We start from the raw sequence: 21405 nt of genomic DNA, 5'->3' as shown, positions 1-21405 counted from the left end.
TCCATATTTTGTCTTGCACTGATTTAAGGGCAAATGTAATCGATGTTATGTTTCCCAGATATATGGAACATGTGAAAGACATCATCTTTAACAGTATAGGTCTGAACAATCAGACCTGGTGTAATCGGAACTTGCATTTTACTAAACAGGTGTAATATTAGAAGCAATAATGCAAAACAGGTTCAGGATGGCAAAAAGATGGGCTATATATGACAATTTTCATGTGGCAACATCAGTGTAACATGTAACTGCATAGTACAATATAGTCTAGCTGCAGGAATTGCAGTCCTTTGGTAGCCATCAGGGAGTAGCTCCCCACAGTTCCTGGTTCTTCTGGAGAAGCTGCGTGCGATTAGGGTCCTGGCTGCCCACATGCCGGTTCTGACAGTGGATGGCCTTTCACCTGCCTGCAAACCTCTTACCCAGCTCTCTGCCTCATCATGTGTGGCCTCTCTGAGCTGCTGAGGGAGGAAAGCAGAAAAACGTATTATCCCCTGGGTGTGTCCTTGCTTATTATGTAGAGTGTAGTATCATAGTGTAAACTATGTATATATCACATCTTATTTGAAGACATAATGTGAATAATACACAATACAGGCATACCCCACTTTTAAGTACACAATGGGATCAGAGCATGTATGTAAAACAAAAATGTATTTAGAGTGAAGCAATACCCTTTTTCACTTCTCAATGCTTGTACTGCATTGCAATAGTCATTTAGAGGCATAACTGATTACTTAGGCAAGCTGGCCAACCCCAAAATCAGATAAACTGAGAGCAGTGCCATGTCAAACTGACCACGATTTTCCATAGATGCCAACGTTAAAAACCGGGAGCAATGCCATGTCAAGCTGACCAAGATTTTCCATAGACACCAATGTGTCCGTACTTGCGAGTGTACGTAAAGTGATGGTACGTAAAGCGGGGTATGCCTGTAGTTCAAAGTGGCAACTTTGAAATAGTTATGAACACTAAGGTTTCTATAGTTTTAAAAAATTGCTTTGTGTATGTCTGAGCATTCATGGAAAAATCATGAATAATACCTGTAATGTTTGTAATATGTATGTAATCTCAGCTTCTATTTGTTACCTTTTGCCGAACGAATGTAATGTCCCCTAACATTCGATCCTAAGAGAAAATAGTCTGAAGAACATTCAACCAGAAAAGTTAAAAAACATTCAATAGAGAAAATAGCCTAACACTATAAGCTAAGAACATTCAACAAGAAGGGGAAATGACAAGAGGGAGACCTCTGCGAAATACAAATATATAGAGTGATTCCTGTGTGAATTGCCAAACGAATTAGTGTTTGACCAGGTAAACCACCAACTGCAGTGGGAAGAGAGACATTTAGCAGTGGTATTACTACTACTACTTTTAAATGCAACCTGCAAGGTTGCATAGCATACTAGCTCATTATGAATAACTTACCTGAGAACGAAGCCCCGAAGCAGTTCTCCTCCTTTATCTTCACTGCTGCCATGTATCCCAGAGTGACTTCCGGGTCTCGCTGCTCCGGCACTGTGATTCGTCGGAGCCATGATGACGTCACTCCCGCTCATGCGTACGGGAGCTGTTACGAGCAGCGTGCTCAGTGCGCCGTAGACAGCTGTGCCTATCTTTTTGTAAATATCTCCTAAACAGTGTAGGTTTAAGAGATATTTCTTGGACCTACAGGTAAGCCTTAATCTAGGCTTATCTGTAGGTCAAAGTGGTTTGTAAGGGTGTACAACCACTTTAAGGGTGAACCCCACTCAAAAAATAAGAAAAACAAGCAGAGTCCCCCCCCCACCCAATTTATACCAGAATTTTATTTGAGTATGTTTCCTCCCTCCCAAACTATACTAAACCACATGCCCTTAACATGAGGGGTACCTTGCCAGGGCCCCTGGCAAAGCACTATATCCCCATATTGGTATGGACAGGGGCCTGTTCCACACAACTCTGTCCTAGTGATTGTAGGGGTCTGTGGGCAGGGAGGGCTTATCAAAATCTGAAAGCCCCATTTAACAGTAAGGGGGGGGGGGGGGCAGGTAACATAATATTACATTTGCACTGCAAAAGGCAACAGATAAAAACTGAAATTAGCCTCATAGAACCCTAACTGTTGTGCCAATGTACTTTGTTTTTGCTTTTCTTGCACAATGCTTGCACAATGCTGTTACCAGAGAACAAAGGACCCTGAATCTCTCAATCCCTCTTGACATTATTACTATAATAAGCAGGGTGACATGCTACCTATGTGAAAATATTGTGTAGGTGACAGGTTCTCTTTATAAAGCCACTTGGGCCTTTTTAGATGCCTGGCACATCCCCTGCTCTGATCCCAAGCTTATCCTACAATCACTACAAGTACTTGACAGCGAACCAGTATTGCTCAGTTGAGCCAGTGGTGGCTGGTGTTTTCTTTCTTTTGGGGGGGTGGCAAATAGCCACCCCCCTGGTCAGTCGTCGGCAGCGGTAACCCCCCCAGAGGACAGGCGGGACATAAAAGCCCACACTTACCCCAGCGTGCCCGGCGAGTTTCTTCCTCCTTCTGTGGTGTGGATTACGGCACTTTCCACTGTGCATCCCCCTCCTCCTAGGCCTAGGAGTCCAATAGAATCGCCTGACCTTTAAGCCAATCAGGAAATGGGTATCAGACCTGCTCTTCCTGATTGAAGAAAATTTATTTGCTTTTATAACACACCTGAGTGGGCTCCAACCGTAACCTGGGTGGGCTCCAAGTTTAATACTCAGCACTCCAAGTCCACGCTATTTTGAAGCCTATTAGAGCCTATGGCTCTAATCAGGTGCTTCGAAAAACACCCCTGCCACTGTAATTCATGCGCCCGGCGTCCTGAAAGGGGTCGGATGCATGAATAGGGGGTGGCCGCTGCAGCCAAGCTATGCATGAATCTATCCATTAACCATATAGGAGGAGAGCCGCCCCTGAGTTGAGCACTTCCTGGTTCACAGTAAGCAGAAAGAACCAGGAAACAAATGGCACCCAGTCTCAGTTTTGCACCAGTTTCAATCAGATGTGGGTTCCCAGGAGAAGCAGATGAGCCTGGGAACCCTGGTTGGGGTATGGGGTTCAGGAACAGCTAGACAGTGTTATTCTGGAATAAACAGTTACAAAGAGTGGAGCTGGCAGATATGTTTTATCACAGGCTCATGGCTCATGGAAGGCACAGACAGTGATTAAAAAAAAAACATTTTCAGACATTACTCTTACCTACTCTGCTAAAAATGTTTTTTGTTTTAGTCTGTGTCCTTGTTAGATAGATTTCCAATCAATGAGCGACAAACAACATCCAGTTAAAATTAGGCTACAATAGCATTGCTGTGGAGCTTTATTTTGTCTAGATTGCCGTCTGGCTTTACTAGCATATACTAAAAGAAGAAAATTATATTCAGCATAAACCAAATCTCTTTATCCAGTATGAATAAACGCAATACACGGTAACAATACAATTTATAAGTTGTTTTTGGTATTCATTGCATGAAGGATCAACTCTGATTGCAGCTATCTGGAGCAACAGTATAAAAAGATTTCATGACTTGCAGATTGCTGCTTTTAGAATGCTGCAGGCCTATTTATTCATGCTACAATAAATGAGGATACAGTAACAGCTATATTTACCCAATGATTTTTACAGAGATTGCCGTGGTCACAATGTTTACCCATTATTTATATGCACTACTAATGAGATACTGTTTTCAGGTTAGGAATTATAGCCTTACTGTCAAGAGAGACAACAAAAGTATTGATCACTGTGTTGTTGACTACACCGGCCAAATGACCTTAAATGTATCTTTCATGCTAAGTGTTAAGTATAATTTTATTCGTAAATGACACACTTAAAGCAGTATTAAAAACAAAAATGTAACATATTTCCACTTATCAATCGTTAGAAGTGGTGGCTGCATTCATTTTCTTTTCTAAGCTTCTTTCACCTAGTAATTTGGCCAGTAATGCCCCATACACGCGGTCGGATATCCGGCCACAAAATCCGTCTGATTTTTTCCGAAGGATATTGGCCCAAACTTGTCTTGCATACACACGGTCGCACAAAGTTGTCGCAATTTCCTATCGTTCTGAACGAGGTGACGTCAAACACGTACATCGGGACTATAAAGGGGCCGGTAGCCAATAGCTTTCATTCTTAGTTTATTCTGAGCATGCGTGGCAAGTTGTCCGTCGGAATTGTCTACACACAATCGGAATTTATGTGATAGGATTTTGTTGTCGAAAGATTTTAGATCCAGCTCTCAAACTTTGTGCGTCGTAAAATCTGACAGAAAAAGTCAGATGGAGCCCACACACGGTCGGATTTTCCGACATCATGATCTGATCACACATTTTCCATCTGAAAATCCGACCGTGTGTATGGGGCATTACACGCCTGTATTAGACTTCTTTCACACTGCGGCGGCGGCCGTTTCAGCACTTTAGCAGGAAGGGGTTAAAAGCACCTGTGTTGCAGAACTTCTGAATCACTTTTTAGGTGCTTTGGGAGAGCTACCTATTCATTTCAATGGACGGGGCATTTTGGGAGTGCTAAATACAGCACTCTCAAACCGCCCCAAAGATGCTGCTTGAAGGACTTTTCCTAATGCACCGCAAGCGTTCTTTGGATTTATCTGGGCACAATCTGATATTGAAATACCCTAAATACCCTCTTCTCATCATCACTATATTTTATCTCACTTGCTCATCAAGGATAATATGAACAATGCCACAACCGTGATAATATGATTTAGAAGATAAACAGTTTTCCCAAGAGTTTGAAAACATTATGTGATATTAATGACAACTGAGACCAAGATGATGATCAATATTCAATTAAATGGCTGCCTACAGCTTTTCATATACTTTATAAATACATTTTTATTTGATTGTTATTTCAGCATTGTGTCCAGGCTAAAATAGTAAATATTATACAATCCCTTTGAAAGGAGCTTATCAGTTTCAGGGTGGTAATAAACCCAAAAGCAAACATTTATTATATTGCAGCTTGTCCTTTCTTAGATGTGATGGCTGCATTACTTTCTTTTTTTAGGCTTTCTTCCTTCTATTTTCCTGTAGCGATCCAGCCAGGAAGCCTGTTGTTTTTCATAGAACAAGCTCTCCAGCAGAATGTATCAGTTTACAGGGATGAGACAAACCATGTAACACTAGCAGGGGTGCTTACAATAATCAGACTTTATTTATCTAATATTTATGTAAAACATATATCCCAAAAGGAAAAAAAATGTTTGCTGTAACTGCCTATAAAGTGTTAGCTAGCTCTTGGCTTCAGTTTGTTAGTGTATTTAAATCTGTTAGTCCATCTAACACTTCCCTCCCCCAAACTGACAATGCTTCTGTCTAAAGGTGCCCTCTGTGGTCCTTCATCCAGAGTGGGAGCACTCTAAAGCCCCGTACACACTATCAGATTGTCTGCTGAGTTTTCCCTTCAGATTTACCAAAACCATATAATATGAGGTCAAACCTTAGGAGTTTCAATGTGTTTGCAATCAGGCATGCCCTTCTACTACATGGTTTTGATAAATCTGAAGGAATAACTCAGCAGACAATCTGATAGTGTGTACGAGGCTTAAGACCCCTTTCACACTGAGGTGGTTTTCAGGCATTTGAGCGCTAGAAATAACGTCTGTAAAGCGACTGAAAACCGCCTCCCCTTCATTTCTAGAATAAGGCTTACCTATAGGTAGTGGAAATATCTCGTAAACGTGCTCCGTTTAGGAGCTATTTACCTTGTAGTGCGCTGATGATGTCATTGGCGCATGCACTGTAAAGAAATGGACCTCCGTGCCGTTTCTTCACTCGTATGTGCTATGACTGATGACTCCAGTGCATGCACAGAGCCGGAGTCCATGGACCTGGAGGGAAGAGGGCAGAAGATGGATGCTTCCACACGGGGACAGCACAGGCTTCAATTGCAGGTGAGTGCCACATAATGGGCAATCGCATGCTAGCCCGTTATGCTTTTACTTTACAGAGAACGACAGAGGTAGTAAAATACATCAGGGTTTACTTCCTCTTTAAAATTATGGCTTTTTTTCTTAATTCCCAAATGAACCCGCTTAACATTTTACTTTCTTTTTTTCTATTACTTTGCATGGGGCTTATGGGTCTATCTATAAAAAAAATTGCAGAGCTATTTGTCAATCAAAACTGCGCGTACCTTCCTTTTGTCGTAGTTAACCAACATCTACATAAACACAGCTGTTCTGTGAAGTCCTCAGAGGTTTGTTGGAGAACCTTAGTGAACAAGTAGCATCATGAAGGCCAAGGAACATACTAGATAGGTCAGGGATAAACTTGTGGAGAAGTTTAAAGCAGGATTAGGTTGGAAAACAATATCGCAAGCTTTGAACAGCTGACTGAGCACTGTTCTTCAGCCGAAAATGGAAAGAGTGTGGCACAACTGCAAACCTACCATGGCACGTCCATCCACCTAAACTGACAGGCCAGTCAAGGAGAGCATTAACCAGAGAAGCAGCCAAGAGGCCCATGGTAACCCTGGAGGAGCTGCAGAGATCCACAGCTCAGGTGGAAGAATCTGTTCACAGGGCAGCTATTAGTTGTGCACTTCACTCTGGCCTTTTACGAAAGAGTGGCAAGAAGAAAACAATTGTTGAAAGAAAGCCACAATAAGTCCCGTTTGCAGTTTGCACGAAGCCATGTGGAGACACAGCAAACACATGGAAGAAAGTGCTCTGGTCAGATGAGACCAAAATTTTACTTTTTGGCCTGAAGCAAAATGCTATGTGTGGCAGAAAACTAACACTGCACATCAACCTGAACACGCCATCCCCAGCATGAACCAGGTTGGTGGCAGTATCATGTTGCGGGGATGCTCTTCTTCAGCAGAGACAGGGAAGCTGGTCAAGGTTGATGGGAAGATAGATTTGGGGAGCCAAATACAGGGCAGTCTTAAAAGAAAACTAATAGAGTCTGCAAAAGACTTGAGACTAGGGTGGAGGTTCACCTTCCAGCAGGACAATAACCCTACAGATACAGCCAGAGCTACAATGGAATGGTTTAGATCAAAGCATATTCATATGTTAGAATGGCCCAGTCAAAGTCCAGACATAAATCCAATTAAGAATCTATGACAAGTCTTGAAAATTGCTGTTCGCAGACGCTCTCAATCCAATCTGACAGAGCTTGAGCTATTTTGCAAAGAAGAAAGGGCAAACATGTCACTCTCTAGATGTGCAAAGCTAGTATAGACATACCCAAAAAGACTTGCAGCTGTAATTGCAGCAAAAGGTGGTTCTACAAAGTATTGACTAATGGGGGCTGAAAACCAATGCAAGCCACACTTTTCAGATATTTAAAAACATTTTGAAAACCAATTATCATTTTTCTTCCACTTCACAATTATGTGCCACTTTGTGTTGGTCTATCATATGAAATCCCAATAAAATACATTTACGTTTTTGGTTGTAACTAGGGAGGGGCCAAATGCCCCCCGGTTTGATTCACACCAGAACATACCAAACAGGCAAAAGATTTGTCAGAACACACACTGTTAAAGTCTATGGGCCATGAACATGAATAATAAAAAGTGCTAATTTTAAAGGCTTATATGCAGTTATTTTCATAAAAAGTGTTTGGGGGCCCGCGTCCTGCCCCAGGGGACATGTATGCTTAAAGTGTAATGCTTAAAGTGAAACAATAAAAGTGAAATATTCCTTTACATTTTGTACCTGGAGGGTATCTATAGTATGCTGTAAATGGCATAGGGGTCCCCCACAAAATTCCCCTTCAGGTCTGGTATGGATTTTAAGGGGAACCCCGCGCTAAAAAAAAAAAATGGTGTGGGGATCCCCCCAAGAATCTATACCAGACCCTTATCAAAGCAGGCAACCTAGCAGGCCACAGGAAAAAAGGGGGGTGAGAGAGCACCCCCCCTTCTGAACCATACCAGGCCATGTGCCCTCAACATAGGGAGTGTCCCCATGTTGATGGGGACAAGGCCCTCATCCTCCGCACCATTTAAAAAAAATTATAATGGACTGGGGGGATCCCATTCTGTTTTTTTTTTCAATAACTTTTATCTGTATTGCCGGGACTGACAATTCATTGTAGCCGCGAGTACTTTTAAATGACTTTTTTTCCTTTAGAAATGTCATTTTGTGTAGGGACTGTTCTAAACACTGGAAAAATGTTCCACTTTACAGACATACTATAGACACCCCCAGGTACGAAATTTGAAGGAATATTTCACTTTTATTGTTTCACTTTAAGCATTATTAAAATCAGTGCTCCCGAAAAAACGTATTTTTTCATGTTAATGTCCCATAGACTTTAACGGTGTTCCGGCAGCTTTAGAATTTTCCCCCCGAACACCAAATATTGTTTGGTGTTCTGCATAACATCCGAACAACCAAAGTTCGGCCAGAACATATGCTTGGGCTGAACCATTCAGTAAGATAAAGTGGCATTCCTGTCTTCCTTTTTTTTACTTATTTTGTAGCTTGTTATACAGTTGTAGGCACAAGTCCACAATTAGGAAACAAGACATCTTTACATACTATAGTTTAGCATTTTACACAGTTTTAAGTTTATAGTCTCAAAGATTATCAAGACAATTCAAATCTATTAGAAAGTAAGTGACCTATATGGTGTTTCAGCTCAGTTCTATAAACGTCTAGGGATCTAATCTTTCAAAGCTCACAGTTTCAAGTGAAAGGTACTGTATACATTTTAAGGTGCTATTGTTTTATTTTTTCTAGTCTGCATACATGCTGCTTGTACCTCATTAGAAGTGGTGTGGCATAGGGTGGTGGTTATATTTCTGGATAACCAGCAGTAGACTATTCAATGAAGGACCAGACAGGTCCCATCTTAACTAATAGGGCTGTAGCAACTAGTATTGGACACACACCCACTAGTTTGTAGTGGAAGGTAAACATCTGGAGATCACTGAGACACCAGATACAATATGATTACATAGCGAGGCCCAGCAGAAGATGCTTTGGTGGCCCTGCCTGACTGTCTCCACGGACCTCTCAAATTGGCCTGAAAAATGTCTATCAATCTGTAAATACAATAATGCACAGCTTATTAAGAACCTGCGGATACATGTAGTATCTTTTTGGATTAACCTAAAAGTGATAAACCCAAAACCAAACCAATTATTTTGACAGTAAACATACATCTTAACAGAATCATTTCATTTTTCCAGGGTACCATCTTTCTGCCTGGAAACAGAGTGGTGGAGCATCCATGCAATGAAGACAGTAAATGATAGACTTTAACGGTGTTCCGGCAGCTTTTGAATTTTCCCCCGAACACCGCATATTGTTTGGTGTTCTGCATAACACCCGAACAACCAAAGTTCGGCCAGAACATATGCTTGGGCTGAACCATTCGCCCATCCCTGGTTGTAACATGACAAAATGTGGGAAATTTCAAGGGGTATGAATACATTTTCAAGGCACTGTATTTTCTTTATGACATTTCAAAATAACATATGCAATCATTTAGAGGTTGGATGAAAGATTTAGTGCAGTTTAATAATTTTGGTATTTAAATAATACATTTTTATAGAGGTCTATGAATCAATCCAAAAAGGAGGAACAATTAAGGAGGAAAGAGATGGTCCCTCCAAATGAGGGACTGTTAGAATCTATGACTAGTTTTAATGTCAAACAATTCTGGCTATGGAATTCTGTCTGACTTTAAATTTGAGCATGCATTTTTTTTTCTCTTGCGTGTGTTTGGGTGAAAAATTAGTTTCAGTTGGGTCACTGAATGCTTTAACACGAAAACAGGATATTAGACAGTCAGTGTTCTTGTTTCACACATTTGTGGGCAGCTGTAAACTTTTCTCTCTAATTCATAATGCATGCAAATAATTTAGAGAATGTAAGTAGGAGAGATTCAGTGAATCTTGAGCCTTGAAATGGGAATGAGATGTGTTGTGAATTAAAACGATCTTCTGGAAGACAACTCTAAGAGAATTCCAAACTATTCTCAAGTTTCAGATTCATCTGTGAGAAATATAAAATGTAGTTTTCTAAATCACAGTGAGGACTTTTTGATTCTTTTAGTCCCTTCTTCCATTATTAAAGTGTCTGGTAAATATTAATTACAAAGAAATACAGCCAGGAAGCTTAAGTTACAGACCATAATTTTAATAGATATCTAAAATCTAGCACGTAGAGATGAGTCAATTTTGTTTCTATAAATGCTACATTTAATCCATGTACACATTTTATAGTAAGCTGATCTGCCACACAGTTATGGTTTTCAGTACATACACAGAGGAAAAGGTAAAATACCATTTGGTAGACCTATACCCAAGTGTTAAAGCTGAACTTTAAGCAGAAACTATCTTCAAAAACCTAAAAGTATCCTTCATATTTGTCTGTCAGTCGAACGTCTTCATTTTTCCAATATCATTTCCCCCCAAGTGAATTATAAGAATGTCAGGTGGGGGGGAAAATAGGATAAAGTCTACCTAACTCTTATACAAAATCACTCCAAGCCATTCTATTTATACCATACCAATTAATGCAAAATGAGGTTGGATCCAATCCCAAATTTTCAGAATAAATTCTAGCAGCCGCTCTTTTCTGAGCCCAGAAGACAAAGAATGTCCCGCTATCCACACAGAGTGACGATTACCTGAAACAAAGTAAGAAATTAATAAGAACGAATATACAATTTCTAAGAGTCATAGCTCCACCTACCTAGTTTCTTAATGTCTTTATCTCAATCCGAGCAGCCTCTGTAGCTGCTCCTATTCTAAAGGATTGTGTCATGATCCTTAAAGTGGGGTTCCACTCTAAAGTGGAACGTCCGCTCATCGGAACCCTCCCCCCCTCCAGTGTCACAGTTGGCACCTTTCAGGGGGGAGGGGGGTGCAGATACCTGTCTAAGACAGCAGCTGGGGCAGGGAAATTTTCCTGCTACAATCGGAAGTCGGTGTACTGCTAGCAGAGTGCCCGCAAGTACTTGGCTGTGACACACCTAATTCTACACCTTCTTTCCTCTCAGTGCAGGTTTCAGAGAGGACTGAAGGTCTAGTGGGGTTGTAGATCCCAGCTGATGAGGAGCAAGCAGAGGTCCGCTTTGTTCTTTGGTGTGGGTCTTTAACCACTTCCCGACCAGCGCACGACGATGTACGTCGACAGAATGGCACGGGCAGGCATATTGGCGTACAGGTACGTCCAATATTCGATGCCGCCCTGCCATCGGGAGCGCGCCGCCGGCGCGCTCCCGCGCTGGTCGGGACCCCCGTGAGTCCGGTCGCGGGACCCGCGGACTCGATCGCCGCGGGCATCCCCGCGATCGTCTCACGGAGCGGCCGAATGGAGGAAATGCTGTATAAACAACATTTCTCCATTCTGCCTAGCAACTAGTGACGCTGATCTCTGCTCCATGTGATTGGAGCAGAGATCAGTGTACACTAAATGAAAGCCCAACCCCCCCACAGTTAGTAACACACCCCTAGGAACACTTAACTCCTACACTGCCACCCACTGGTTAACCCTTTCACTGCCAGTGTCATTTACACAGGAATCACTGCATTTATATAGCAGTGATTACTGTATAAATGACAATGGTCCCAAAAATGTGGCAGAAATGTCCGATGGGTCCCCCACAATGTCGCAGTCACAATAAAAATCGCAGATCCCCGCCATTACTAGTAAAAAAAAAATAATAAAAAATTATTAATAAAAATGCTCTAAAACAATCCCTATTTTGTAAACGCTATAACTTTTGCGCAAACCAATCAATAATCGCTTATTGTGATTTTTTTTACCAGAAATATGTAGAAGAATACGTATCAGCCTAAACTGAGGGAAAAAAATGTTTTTTTATATATTTTTGGGGGATATTTATTATAACAAAAAGTAAAAAATAATGTGTTTTTTTCAAAATTGTCGCTCTATTTTTGTTTATAGCGCAAAAAATAAAAACCGCAGGGGTGATCAAATACCACCAAAAGAAAGCTCTATTTTTGGGAAAAAAAGGACGTCAATTTTGTTTGGGAGCCACGTCGCACGACTGCGCAATTGTCAGTTAAAGCGACGCAGTGCCGAATCGCAAAAAGTGGTCTGGTCTTTGACCAGCAAAATGGTCCGGTCTGCAAGTGGTTAAGGTACACTTGCCAACGAGCTGCATGGCAGGTCAACATATGTCTGGTCAAACGTGGTGCCCAAGTGGCTGATGTTTTGGCCATGTGAGATACGTTGCAGATAGCAGCGGTGCGATCTGATGCACTCGTCTCAAAAAAGGCCCACTCCAAAGAACTTAGGCGGAGCTCTGCGGTGTGATGCAGTTGCTGTGCTGCCCCTAAGATGGCCCCCGGAGTGCATCCTGCCTCGTTGGAGATGTGCCTCCTCCTCCTCCTTCTCCTCTCTCCTATCAGGCACCCATGCGGAGTCAGTGACCTCATCATCACCTCCCTCTTCATCACTGGAGCAAACCTGGCAGTATGCTGCAACTGATGGAACATGACTGCCAGATTGCTGTCCTTCTTGAGCATCCCCTCTCTCTGCGCTCACGCTACTGCCTTCCTCTAGCTGGGTATCATCATCAGAGCCTTCAAAACGCTGGGCATCCTCCTGGAGTATGTACCCAACACTGTGGTCAAACAGTTCGGGGGACTCCTCGGGAGGACATGGTGGGTCTAGGGAAGGAGAGACTGATGACATTGAGACGAGGGAAGAGGATGCGTTGGCAGCTGCTTTGCTAGTACCCTGAGCTTGGGTGAGAGAGGATGAGGAGGATGAGGAGGGCTTAGTCCTCCACTCTACCAAGTCTTTGGCATGATGCGGCTCAACACATCCAGCTGCTGAAAATAAGGACAAGCATGTCCCATGGCCACGTGCTGATGATGATGCACCTTGTCCATGACCAGCACTGTTGTCTCTAGACACAGAGCCTGCTTGCCCTCTTTTATTGGCTCGTGACTGTCTGCCTCTCCTTGTTCGCCTTCCAGACATAGTAATGGCCTGAAGGGAGATGGGAAAACCAGCAATTGGGTAGCTTTAGGTGCACACTGAGCAGATGACACAGTACACCGACTGTAAATACTGCAGCTGCCTCCCTGTGTTACAGAAACAGAACAACACCAGCAATAAGGGCTATCTTCAGGTGTATACTGTGCTAGAGGCACACAGCACTCACTTTAACTGCTGCAGATGCCTGTATTACAGAACACCAGTAATAAAGTGTAGCTTCAGGTATATACTGTGCTGGAGCCACACAACACCCACTTTAACTGCTGAAGATGACTGTATTACAGAACACCAGTAATAACGGGTAGCTTAACTGCTGCAGATGACTGTATTACAGAACACCAGTAATAAAGGGTAGCTTCAGGTGTATACTGTGCTGGAGGCACACAACACCCACTTTAACTGCTGCAGATGCCTGTATTACAGAACACCAGTAATAAAGGGTAGCTTCAGGTGTATAATGTGCTGGAGGCACACAACACCCACTTTAACTGCTGAAGATGCCTGTATTACAGAACACCAGTAATAAAGGGTAGCTTCAGGTGTATAATGTGCTGGAGGCACACAACACCCACTTTAAATGCTGAAGATGCCTGTATTACAGAACACCAGTAATAAAGGGTAGCTTCAGGTGTATATTGTGATGGAGGCACACAACACCCACTTTAACTGCTGCAGATGCCTGTATTACAGAACACCAACAATAAGGGGTATCTTCAGGTGTATACTGTGCTAGAGGCACACAACACTCACTTTCCCATTTTGTTTATAGCGCAAAAAATAAAAACCGCAGGGGTGATCAAATACCACCAAAAGAAAGCTCTATTTTTGGGAAAAAGGACGTCAATTTTGTTTGGGAGCCACGTCGCACGACTGCGCAATTGTCAGTTAAAGCGACGCAGTGCCGAATCGCAAAAAGTGGTCTGGTCTTTGACCAGCAAAATGGTTCGGTCTGCAAGTGGTTAAGGTACACTTGCCAACGAGCTGCATGGCAGGTCAACATATGTCTGGTCAAACGTGGTGCCCAAGTGGCTGATGTTTTGGCCATGTGAGATACGTTGCAGATAGCAGCGGTGCGATCTGATGCACTCGTCTCAAAAAAGGCCCACTCCAAAGAACTTAGGCGGAGCTCTGCGGTGTGATGCAGTTGCTGTGCTGCCCCTAAGATGGCCCCCGGAGTGCATCCTGCCTCGTTGGAGATGTGCCTCCTCCTCCTCCTTCTCCTCTCTCCTATCAGGCACCCATGCGGAGTCAGTGACCTCATCATCACCTCCCTCTTCATCACTGGAGCAAACCTGGCAGTATGCTGCAACTGATGGAACATGACTGCCAGATTGCTGTCCTTCTTGAGCATCCCCTCTCTCTGCGCTCACGCTACTGCCTTCCTCTAGCTGGGTATCATCATCAGAGCCTTCAAAACGCTGGGCATCCTCCTGGAGTATGTACCCAACACTGTGGTCAAACAGTTCGGGGGACTCCTCGGGAGGACATGGTGGGTCTAGGGAAGGAGTGACTGATGACATTGAGACGAGGGAAGAGGATGCGTTGGCAGCTGCTTTGCTAGTACCCTGAGCTTGGGTGAGAGAGGATGAGGAGGATGAGGAGGGCTTAGTCCTCCACTCTACCAAGTTTTTGGCATGATGCGGCTCAACACATCCAGCTGCTGAAAATAAGGACAAGCATGTCCCATGGCCATGTGCTGATGATGATGCACCTTGTCCATGACCAGCACTGTTGTCTCTAGACACAGAGCCTGCTTGCCCTCTTTTATTGGCTCGTGACTGTCTGCCTCTCCTTGTTCGCCTTCCAGACATAGTAATGGCCTGAAGGGAGATGGGAAAACCAGCAATTGGGTAGCTTTAGGTGCACACTGAGCAGATGACACAGTACACCGACTGTAAATACTGCAGCTGCCTCCCTGTGTTACAGAAACAGAACAACACCAGCAATAAGGGCTATCTTCAGGTGTATACTGTGCTAGAGGCACACAGCACTCACTTTAACTGCTGCAGATGCCTGTATTACAGAACACCAGTAATAAAGTGTAGCTTCAGGTATATACTGTGCTGGAGCCACACAACACCCACTTTAACTGCTGAAGATGACTGTATTACAGAACACCAGTAATAACGGGTAGCTTAACTGCTGCAGATGACTGTATTACAGAACACCAGTAATAAAGGGTAGCTTCAGGTGTATACTGTGCTGGAGGCACACAACACCCACTTTAACTGCTGCAGATGCCTGTATTACAGAACACCAGTAATAAAGGGTAGCTTCAGGTGTATAATGTGCTGGAGGCACACAACACCCACTTTAACTGCTGAAGATGCCTGTATTACAGAACACCAGTAATAAAGGGTAGCTTCAGGTGTATAATGTGCTGGAGGCACACAACACCCACTTTAAATGCTGAAGATGCCTGTATTACAGAACACCAGTAATAAAGGGTAGCTTCAGGTGTATATTGTGATGGAGGCACACAACACCCACTTTAACTGCTGCAGATGCCTGTATTACAGAACACCAACAATAAGGGGTATCTTCAGGTGTATACTGTGCTAGAGGCACACAGCACTCACTTTAACTGCTGCAAATGCCTGTATTATGCGTTCGACTCGAACATCAAGCTCGTCCCTAGTTCTGAATATTCAAAAATGGTAAAAAATTTTGAAGATAGAAAAGATAACCACAGCAACCATGAAGCAGAATAATCTTTTCAAGTAGATACTGCCACTAAATTCTTAATATGTACAAAAATGTAATCAGATCCTGTAAATGAGGCGGGCATGAAGCTCAGACTAAGTCCGTCTCCGGCAGCAGGGAGAAGAAACGGTCCATCTGTAGGCAAAAGAGAGCATCAGCTATGATGTTAACCTTATCTTGAATGTATTTAGCCTTTAACCAGATATTCCATTTTAGACAAAAATAAATAAATGCCGCAATAAAGAAACAACCTGTGGAGACTTGGAGGAAAGACAATTTACAGCAAAGCATACACCTTTATCATCTGTACTCATTAATATTCTCCTATTTGCAAAATGAAAACCCCATAACTCCAAAGAAACAATAATAATTCCAAAAGCACTATATTTCTGCAAAAACCATTGGCAATTCACCGGCTCAGCCAAGCAGATGCGCACCAATGGCCCCCCAGATTTCTCCAAAACGAATCAATCCTGTCGCCAATAAGAAATCACTGTCACAAATAAATTCCATTTGCCACAGTGATTTCCCATTAAATTGCTCCAGAAAACATGACTGGAAGAGCTTTTTTAACCAGATATAGCTGAGTACAACCTTCTGGAGACAACTCTTCCCATTGGTAAAACCTATGACGCAAATGACAATTGACCCAAAAGCGGTTGCATTTCTTTTAGTGTTATATTCTTCCTTCTTATGAACATCAACAGAATCTGCATAATCTTGTATATTTTATCCCCTCGGAGACGAAACTCACCTGCTACCGTATCCAATGGGATACCCAAAAATTCTATAGAAGTTGTTGGAAAAACAGTTTTTTCTTCTGCAAGGAATAGGAATACCAAATATTTACATATTGAAAGGAATGAAATCAGTAAATGAATAAAGTTCTCAGATTCTCCAGATCGCATGAAAAGTAAAACATCTAAATAGTGAATTGAGAATCTAGAGTCCGCCACCTCATTTACTACCCATTCAATGAATGAAGAAAACGTTTCAAAATATATACATGACAACAAACAGCCCATTGGCAGGCACTTGTCAAAGTAAAATTTATTCTCAAAACAGATCCCTAAAAAGTAAAAACAATTTGGATTCAACGGGAGAATTCAGCTTAAAGTCTGCTTTTGTCATTAACTGTCATTAGCATTCTTTCCCAATATATGTAGTTTTTGCAAAGCTGATTTAAAAGATGCATAAGACACTGACACTAAATTTGGGTCTATCTGACCATTTAAAGAATCTCCATAATTAAACGAGAGGTGGTACATGAGGCGGAATTCTTTTTGGGAACTACCCCTAAAGGGGACACCCTAAAATTCAGAAAAGGGGGAATTCAAAAGGACCTTACATCCTACCAACCCTCAGCTACTTGATTATTTTTCTCTAACCACATTGGGCCATCGATAAGGGGCTTAGAGAGCTGGGGGTGAAGAAACAGCTGTATACTGATCTTCCCAGTGAATGGTTGTGCCGAGGGGGGGGGGGGGGGGGGGGCATGTCAGCAGGCATCTGCTCATTGGAGGATAGGAAGGCTGAGCTCTCACCACAGCCAGAAAATTGACCACACTGAGATGGATGTGATGCCATGCCTAGCATGGTCAGTTTAAAATTAGGAAAGCAGGGGGACTGAAAGGAACACCAGGAATTTCACAAAAAGAAAGCAATACAAAAAAAACTGCATAATTTTTTAACACACTTACATGGTACAACAGACATATGTTGGGAATATGAAATGTTGGGGTAAGATTTCTATGATTTGGACAATGGCATTTAGATAAAGACACTGTCTGCCAATTCTGTTTAGACTGTAATTTATAGCTATCTTGCGACAACTGCATCAGTTATAGGGATCACATTTGCAGTGCTTAGATTGGAAAGGCAGAACAACAGCAGTTATATATTTTTTAAAATCAAAGCAGAATGTATTACTTATAAAATGACAGGCATCAAAAAATGTCACTTCTGTTGGTTTTATAAGGCCTTCACAATTTGGTTATAGTACATGTGTTTTATTATTTAGTATTACATTCAAGTTGTTATTAGGGTGTATTAGTTATTATCATGTTTCATAGGAGTCATTTTATAAAAAGCACAGCTTCTGAAATAAATATTGGTTTTAAAATGAACAAACTGTATAACACATAAAAAAAGTCTCTTTTGAATAAAGTAGAAACCAGCTACTGTCAGATTTCCTTGTATATCTTCATATCAGTTTATTGTTTTTTTTTTATGGTTAAATATTCCTTTTTCTGCAGTTGTAAATATCCAGAACTTCAAGATGTTTTAGTAGCCTAACTAGCAGTTTTTAATAAACGAGCAAGCTTTTTGCGGAACTGCAGCAAATAGGCTCCGGAATATATTAGCATTTGATTTCATAAGACACTGCTCATCGGGAGCTGACTTACACTTTGCTGTAAGCAGTGCTCTCGCTGTGTGCAGTCATTTCCAAGCTGTTTGATTAACATGTCTGAAATGAACCTTGATTTAGCGTTATCTCTCCAAATGCAATGATTGTACATTAAGAAGCCTAATAATATTACAAAATAATGGTTTAGCAATGGTTTTACCACCTCAATACAGGGCAATTTCACCCCCTTCCTGCCCAGGCCATTTTTCAGCTTTCAGCGCTGTCACACTTTGAATGACAAATGCGCGGTCATGCTACTCTGTAACCATGTGAAATTGTTATCATTTTCTTTCCACAAATAGAGTTTCATTTGGTGGCATTTAATCAATGCTGGGTTTTTTATTTTTTCCCAAAAAAAGTTTTTCTTAGTTTCTGTCCATAACTTTTGTAAATAAGTAGTTTTTCTCCTTCACTGATGTGCACTGATGAGGCACTGATAGGCAGCACTTATGGTCACCGATTAGGTGGCACTGATGAGGAGGCACTAATATACCGCATTGATAGGTGGCACTGATATGTTGCACTGATGAGCACCGATAGGCGGCACTGATGGGTGGCACTGGTGGGCACTGATAGATGCCACTGATGGGCACTGGTAGGCGACACTGGTGGGCACTGTTAGGCGGCGTAGATATGTGTCATTGATGGATACTGATGGGCATTGGTGGGTGGCACTGATGGGCAGCACTGATGGGCACTAAAAGCCAGCACTAACTGGCATCACTAATGGGCACTGATTGGTGGCACTGGTGGGCACTGATTGCTGGCACTGGTGGCACTGATTGCTGGCACTGCTGCTGCTTAATTGTAATCAAGGCACTGATGATCAGTGCCTTAATTACCTGTCTTGTGGTCCCCTGCAAGGAGATGCCGCTGATCGCCTCTCCTTGCCACACACTCTGTCAGTGTGAGATGATGAGAGCTGATTATAGGCACTTCCCTGTTTACATGTGACCGGCTGTGATTGGACACAGCTGATCACATGGTTAAAGAGCTGTGTCATCGGCTCTATATAGAGATCGGGCACACAAGGGTGCCTTCTCTGTGGCTATGTCATATGACATCCAAGCAGAACAAGAGCCGCACTGCCCTTTCATCATTTGACAGTGGGTGGGCGGCAATTAGTTAAGCTACCTATTGACCAATATGGCATCAGACTAAGGTACAGGGGCTCTGTATGTGCACAGGGTCCTATTACAGTTTATTACCTTACTATTAAAGTGGTATTAAACTCTAAATGTAAACTTTTTCCAAAAGGTAAGTCTATAATAAGTCTTATCTGTAGGTACTGTGAATATCTCCTATACTTACGGTATCTAGTAGATATTCACACCAGTTCCAGTAAAAAGTAAAAACAGTCTGTATATGCAGTAAAGCATGCATGTTATACTCATTGTGGAACCTAAGGGGTTAATCCTGTGCATTGTGTAAAAAGGCTGTGTGATCCTGTCTTCTCTTATCCTCCTCTTCTTCCACTGTCCCAATCCATTTCCTGATAGTACAGGGCCTTTGGAGTCACTCTACTCATGCTCAGTTTGTATGGTATGTATTGCTAGAGAGTTTTTTTTTTCTTGGGAGGGTGCATGTGATCAGCACAGGGCCAATCAGCATTGTCCAGACAGAGGGTCAGAGGTCCTGCAGGCTAATAGGACAGTCAGAGGAGAATGAAAACTCCTCCTACAAGCTTTAACCAGACACTGATAGAAGTCACAATACTGCTACATACTGCTGATGAGAAAAGGCATTTAGCAGTTTAATGTTTACAAAAATTTACTAAAATGATTGCATTTCCATGTTCTGTGTACTGTGGGAGACCAGATCCAGTGAACACAGGTGCCGGGTTTAGTAACACTTAACGGATTGCTAAAGGCATTTTTTTTTAACAAAACAACACACATGTTATACTTACGTCCACTGTGCAGCATAGAATGCATTAAGGTGAAAAAACTTTTACCTTTACAACCCCTTTAACTTTTATGTGTATTTCTTAATAAAGCAGACCTAGCATCAGAGTCCATGTCAAGTGCATGCCTGCCAAGTAATGCGTATGCATATAGCTTAAAGGTAAATATTTTTTGTCACAGAGATCACAGTTATTATCTAACCCCTCCGACCAACACGATTATGTTTGTTCAAACATCATTATCATTATTAGAACCTAATTCATAAACTGATATGATAGCTGCAAGATGACCCAATTTCATAAATTCTGGTGCATGCACAATTTTTGGCAATCTTCACAAATGCCTGACACAGATGAAGCCCCGCAGCAGCCTCTCAGCTTGCGACTTGTTACACTTACGTAGTTGCACTGGTGGAGAGTAGATTGAGGAAATGCATCTTTCGGCCTACAGCAGACTGATGACATTTTCTCAGCTAGACAAAGTCACTGACTGGAGCTGAAGGCCTTCTTTTTAATAATAAAAGGTGTAACTTCTTTGAAAAATTATACTGTTGGTGTATATTATGACATCTCAGCAATTTACCAATGCAGACTTGTAAAGTTTCTAAAATATCCCATCTAATAAAAAAATACACTTGGAGTGGTCACATGCTGTATACCATTGATATATAGATTACAATAGTAATTAAATAATAATAATATGACAATTAATAGTATATGAATAAATGTTATAGCTTGTGTTCAAACATTTTTATTATGTTAATACACTTGATTTTGTAGATTGCGTGCATTGGGTATTACCTACACAAATAGAAAGTAAAGATTAAATAATAACTTTAGTCATTCATATTTTTTTTTTAACCCGTCTAATATTTATTTAAATCCCAACTCTGGGCAGAATTTTTTTTTTCCCATGCAGTGGGACTGTGCATGCACTGCACGGGTCAACTGCTCTTTTGTCTGGGGGTGGATGCAACTCCTATGCTCACCCAATCCTTTAGAAAACGGTCCAGTGGTGGACTGTTCCTTATGTGTTGACATCCAGAGCTGGTCTATGGGCGTGGCGACATTAGGAACAGTCCACTGTATTGCACTGTGGTGGTGGGGGGGGGGGTTAGTCTTGAGCTGGGAAGGTCGGAGGATTAGGTGAGTATATCTTGGCTCTCACCCAGAACAAAATGAGCAGTTAACCCATGAGGTGCGGGCACAGCCCCACTACATGGTAAAAACTAAAATTATTCAGCTTTAGGTGTTGAATATTTATATTTAAAAAAAAACATTTTCTTTGTATAGTTTGTAATACAGTATATACTGTATCTGCAGATATTTGCTTCTTGCTTGGGAGTACCGCACAATGGTTTTATTTAATATTCAGTATAAGTGTATACGAGAAGTCCGACTTGATGGAAAACAAACT

At 42.0% G+C, this 21405-nt stretch overlaps 1 protein-coding gene across 2 annotated transcripts in view; it reads left to right on the top strand.

Moving 5' to 3' along the window:
• ARHGAP24 (Rho GTPase activating protein 24) overlaps window positions 1-21405 on the top strand; it is a 725763-nt gene that overhangs the window by 320108 nt on the left and 384250 nt on the right. The window lies entirely within an intron of this gene.

This window comes from Lithobates pipiens, unplaced genomic scaffold, assembly GCF_037356315.1.
Source record: "Lithobates pipiens isolate NorthernLeopardFrog02 unplaced genomic scaffold, aLitPip1_a1.2 Scaffold_13, whole genome shotgun sequence".
Lineage (NCBI taxonomy): Eukaryota > Metazoa > Chordata > Amphibia > Anura > Ranidae > Lithobates > Lithobates pipiens.
Note: the sequence above shows the minus strand (reverse complement) of the source record. Positions and strands in the feature narration are given on the sequence as shown.